Source organism: Arachis ipaensis, chromosome B09 (genome assembly GCF_000816755.2).
Source record: "Arachis ipaensis cultivar K30076 chromosome B09, Araip1.1, whole genome shotgun sequence".
NCBI classification, from domain to species: domain Eukaryota; kingdom Viridiplantae; phylum Streptophyta; class Magnoliopsida; order Fabales; family Fabaceae; genus Arachis; species Arachis ipaensis.
The window spans coordinates 109,630,944-109,636,435 of NC_029793.2; the positions used below are offsets into that span (position 1 = coordinate 109,630,944).

Consider the following 5,492-nt stretch of genomic DNA (forward strand, 5'->3'; position numbering starts at 1 on the left):
TATTGTGGTAATAAAAAGGTTGAGTTATGTTGTGGTGTATTTTGAGTCGGAGGCCGTAATTGTATGAATAGGGGGATTAAAAATGACGTAAGATTGAGTTATTGATGGGAATTTGTTGATTTGATGTATATGAGAAATGATATGATTTTTGGTAATGAAAATTATGTTTGGTAAAGAATTGAGTGTTTGGGTAAGTTGAGAAATGCAAATGATAGGAAGGATTTGATTGATATGGCAGTTAAAATGAAAAGAGGTTGTGGTGTTGACTTCAAAGGGAAGGATTTGAGAAAATTAGGGTTTAATTTATGCAGAATTTTGGGTATAAGTGAGATTTTGGCCAACTTTAATGGGCCATAACTTAACACTCGGAGTATGAAATTGAGTGAAACTTATTTTAAATTAAAAAGGGTGATGAGAGCTTTAAAATCGTTAAAAAAATGAAAGAAAAATGAATTTTGTAGCAAAAGCTATGAACGTTTGAAAATCAGTGTCGAAAATAGAAAATTACAAATTTTACAGCACACCAAAAAACTTTTTGATAGGTGTGTGTGCACAAGAAGAAAAAAATTAACTTGTGCTCACGTACATGGTGCTGCGTACGCAGCACTCTAAGAAACTTGCTGATATGTGTGTGCGCACAAAGGTATGCATGTGTACATGACCTATTTACCTTTTCCGGCACCTTTGTAATTTCCATATGATATCCAATAACCAATTTTTAAGCTTTGAAAAGTCTCTGGGAATAAATTAATTTGAATTAATTCCCAGATTAACACTTGGTTAACCAGATAAAAATATTTTGGGGATGGTGGTTCGTCCCGTCTAAAGTGAGGATGGTGGCGTCGTTTATGAAATTGATTTAAGTCAATGATTTTGATTGAATGTGGTCTGAAAAACTGAATTAGCAAGGTTGGAGGTTTGTCCCGCATGCATGGCAAGGTCGTGGATTTCATCCCGTTTGTGTATTGATTTGGCACCTAGACCGAGCAAGGACGGTGGTTCCATTCCGCTTGTTCATTGTTGTGGTGTGATGTGGGGATGTTGGTTTTGTCCTGTCCACGGCGAGAACGCTGGCCTTGGCTCACTCACAAATAGGTAAGTTGAGGATGAAGGATTCCCTCTCTTATTGCGGAGAAAAAGTTTAAGGTTGAGGATTCCCTTTCTTGTTGCATCGGGGATTGGATAGAAGGTTGAGGATTCCCTTCGGTTCAATTTCCAACTGTGGTGAAAATGGTGGTTTCAATTTTGATTGTGATTATGATTGAAAAGTGTGGCAGAAACTGTATCCCAAGAGTGTGTCGGACACCATATCTCAAGAGTGTGGCGGACACTATATCCCAAAAGTGTAGCGGGCACTATATCCCTGATAGCACATTTCTCTCTGGTTGTAAGGTGGAAAGGCACACTCTTTTGTAATTCTTCCTGGATAAGGTGGAAAGGCAACACTCTCCTTCATTTATATTTCTCTTGGATCCGAGTTAACTACCGGATGTGTCGAGTCTAGCAGTTTAACTGACAAGTGAGCTCACAGCCAATAGGACAAGCATATATCATGTGCATTTGTTTGATATTGTTTGAGTGTGCATAACTATTTTGGTTTGTCCAATTGAATTTTTGTTAACTGTTAAATGTACTATTTGTTGTAATTGCTCTTTAGTTGTATTTGTTTTGTACTTATTTTTTGTGTATGATTTTACAATTGAGACTTGAGACTTGAAATTAATGGTGATTATGACTATGTGAATGAATGAGATCGTTGGTAGTTCAGAGTATGTTAAAATTAGCAATTAACTCTGTATTGATTATATTTTGTGATTGAAATTACCGAACTGAATATTGAACCGAGTAATTGGATATTGGGAGTAAAGATGAGATTATATTGGAAATGATTGAGGTTTGAGGTAATTGATAACGCTGAGACTTTAGCAAATTGACCCAGTTGGGATTAGCTAAAATCCTGGACTTGAACTTCTGTGAAGTTGAAGAATTAGGATTGCCTAGTGGGTTCATATCTCTTTATATAGTCTTTATTTGGAACTATTACTCTACTGGGAACCTTCGAATTCTCATCCATCGTGGTTTTTCTATTTTTCAAATACAGGGCGTGACGCACCTCGTTGAGTGTGTGGGATTCTGTTTGGTGAAATGAAGGAGATTCTTTTAAAGTTCACTTTTATTTATTTAGAGTTTTCTCTACTTTTGAAGTTCATCTTTTTTGTATATTCCTATTAGAAGTTTTTATTTGGAAAAATAGGAACATTCTGGTGTAATATTCTAGCCGGCTTTTTCTTCGCGGGTCGAGACTAATAATTATTAAATATCTTATTTCAGAACTTACGTACCTATATATGTAAACCGTTTTTCTTCTGTATACGATGTTTACTTGCATTAACATGATTCGAGTGTGATTAACGGCTGTCAATTGTTTAAAAAAAATTTTCACAGGCTCCTAGTGATATTTCGAATTGAGAAAGGTGAAGAATCTTTCCGAGATCTAAAATAAACAAATATTCATTTGTCAATTCATATTAACTATCTATCAACAATAAAAAAACTTTCTTAAAATAAAAGGACAAAAAATAACTAAAATTAAACTAATTAACCTTTATAATAGAAAATTAAAAAAAATCTAAGATTTCAAATTTAATTACCATGGATGAGAGCAGTCAAATGTAACCAATCTTCGTTAGGATAATCTTTTCTAATGGCTTCTGCAGTTTGCAACAAATGTTGAATTTGAGGTTCATCCAAATCAGGATCACTATCATCCACTACTTCATTAAGCAGCTCACAACATTCCCATATGCTCATTTCTGCTTTGTCCAATTTCTTATAGTGCTCCCTCATTTTCTTTACCTATATTATTAGCAAATGAAATTTTCATGAATTAGCATTGAGCTTTCATGTTATTGTGTATTAGTATATATAAACATGTTTGAGGAAAATAAGAATTTGGCTTACAAAATCATATGTCTGATTAATGTGTTGTAATCTATAGAATTCTTCCACACCTTTTTGTCTTTCACTTTCAATATCATAACTGAAACCTGAAGGATTGGCCAAATGCATTGTTTTCTGGGGCCTTAAACGTTCTGTCCTTTGCCGACACAAGCTCACTGGTTTCTTCGGTGTGCACATTCTTCTTTTCCTCAGCTTGGGAACCTAGAAAAAAAAAAACAAATTGAGATATATGGGATTTTCTACCCAGAAAGAAAAACTAACGTTCCAATACTTTTTTTTTTAAAAGAAGAAGAAAAACATAATCAAACCATGGGTAGGGTGCTCAGTTTGGATGGCCATTTTCTCTATTTCAAATAAGCGAGAAGCGAAGCACAGGACAAAGAAGTTTAGAAACTTGGAAGAAGGGATATGAAACTCCAGTGAAATGGGTGTGACAATAACCTAGGACAAAACGAGTTTATATAGTACAACACCAAGTCCTTGTCGTGAAATTTGAAATCTTGGAGTCCTTAACTAAAATGACGTTTCGGAGGATTTATCATTATCTGTATAAACCAAAACTATACCATTCTTAGTAACTTTCCAATTAATCAAATTTATGCCACCAACTATATGCCATTAGTGTGCTTTCCAAATTCACCCATCTATACGTCATAATAATCCAATAACACCTGTTTCAATACTTGCAAGAATTTTTTTTTTCTGAAAAAAAAAAAACATTCCATTTATATTTCTATAACCGACAATTTGTTTGAATTCTTGTAACATTATCTTTTCCTCCTTACTAGAAAAACAGTAATGTCCCTACATATGTAAATAAATTCTCTCATTTCATTTATTTTTATATGATAAAAATATCAGATCGAGAGAAATATCTTATTATCCCATCTTATTAATTATGATAATGAGATCATACTCGATCTTAATTATTGTCAAGTAGAAAAAATAAATTAAGATCATTAATTTATATTATGTTGTATATTTATGTGTACTGATATTTAATTAATCCATGCTAACTAAGAATATTAAAATTTTTATTCTTTTTAATAATTTAAATATAGTAGATAATCATTACATCTTAATGATCTTAACATGTTATTGTGTCCGTTCTCATATAATTATTTAGTAAATAATCTTATATTTTATATAAATTAGAAGGTAAATTAAATTCCTCTATATAGATGCAGATAAATAAATAAAAAATGATAAAGTATTTTTATGATAAGATAATTTTAAATTAGTTGATAGTGTAAAATCCCAAAGATTGGCCCTCACTAAACACCGACCTTCTCTTAAAGAAGTCGGTTCTAACTAGAAGGCTTCCTCCACTAAACGATTGGGTGAACCCAACGAGTCTAGCCCATTAATCTCCGGTTACCCATCGTAACATTAGCGCCATTGCCGGGGACCCGAGAGATCAACCAGTAATAGCGGACAATTCACCCGAAGATGGTCACACAGTGTCCGATTCTGAACAGGAGAATCTAGACATGGTGAACAACGACGCGGACATGGCCACCCACTAAGGGGTAACCAACCAGCACAGAGAAGGCACTTCTGGGTTGAAAGACCCAAAGGCAAACTCTTCTGAAGGGTGCGAGTCCGGAAAAGAAGGACAACCCCATGCAGCTGATTTCATGGGTTTGTTCCACGGCCACCAAGGGCACTTGGAACAGCTGGAACAAGAACTGGAATGGCAGCGAGAGGCAGAGAGAAACTTGAGGAACGAGATAGAGCGACGAAAAGAGCTAGAAGAAAAGCTCTTAAGTCTGGAATTCACTCTCAAAAATCAGAGTTCCCATAGCGACCGAGAAGATTCTACCTTAGGAGGAGAGGACTCGTTCAGCAAGGTCATAATGAGGGCAAAAGTTCCAAGAAACTTCAAAAGCCCTGATATGGACCTCTATGATGGAATCACTGACCCAAAGCATCATTTAAGCAACTTTAAAAGTCGGATGTACCTGGCCGACGCTTCTGATGCTACTCGCTGCAAAGCTTTCCCGACCACACTGATGAAAGCAGCGATGAAGTGGTTCGACAGTCTTCCCCCTAGGTCGGTCACTAGCTTCGATGACCACTCGCGAAAGTTCCTAATGAGATTCTCCATTCAGAAGGACAAAGTTAAGCATGCACCGAGCCTCCTGGGAGTAAAATAGGAGGTTGGAGAACCTTTAAGGGACTACATGGAAAGGTTCAACAAAGTGTGCCTGGAGATTCAAGACCTACCCACGGAGGCAGTGATTATGGGCCTAGTAAATGGACTTCGAGAAGGTCCCTTCTCCCAGTCCATATCAAAAAGGCACCCGACCTCCTTGAGTGATGTACAAGAGAGAGCTGAGAAGTACATCAACATGGAGGAAAATGCTAGGCTACGAGAGCCGAGCTGGCGACCTGGGCACTCTCACTCGTCAAAAGAGAAGGAAAGAGAGCCCAAGAAAAAAGAGGAAGTTGGCTCCGAAAGGCCTAGGAGATATCACTCCTATACTCCTCTGCGAGTTTTCCTAGTAGATGTATATAGAAAAATCTGCCAT

At 36.3% G+C, this 5,492-nt stretch overlaps 1 pseudogene; it reads right to left on the reverse strand.

Moving 5' to 3' along the window:
• On the reverse strand, nucleotides 2,427–3,300 carry LOC107615787 (annotated as a pseudogene).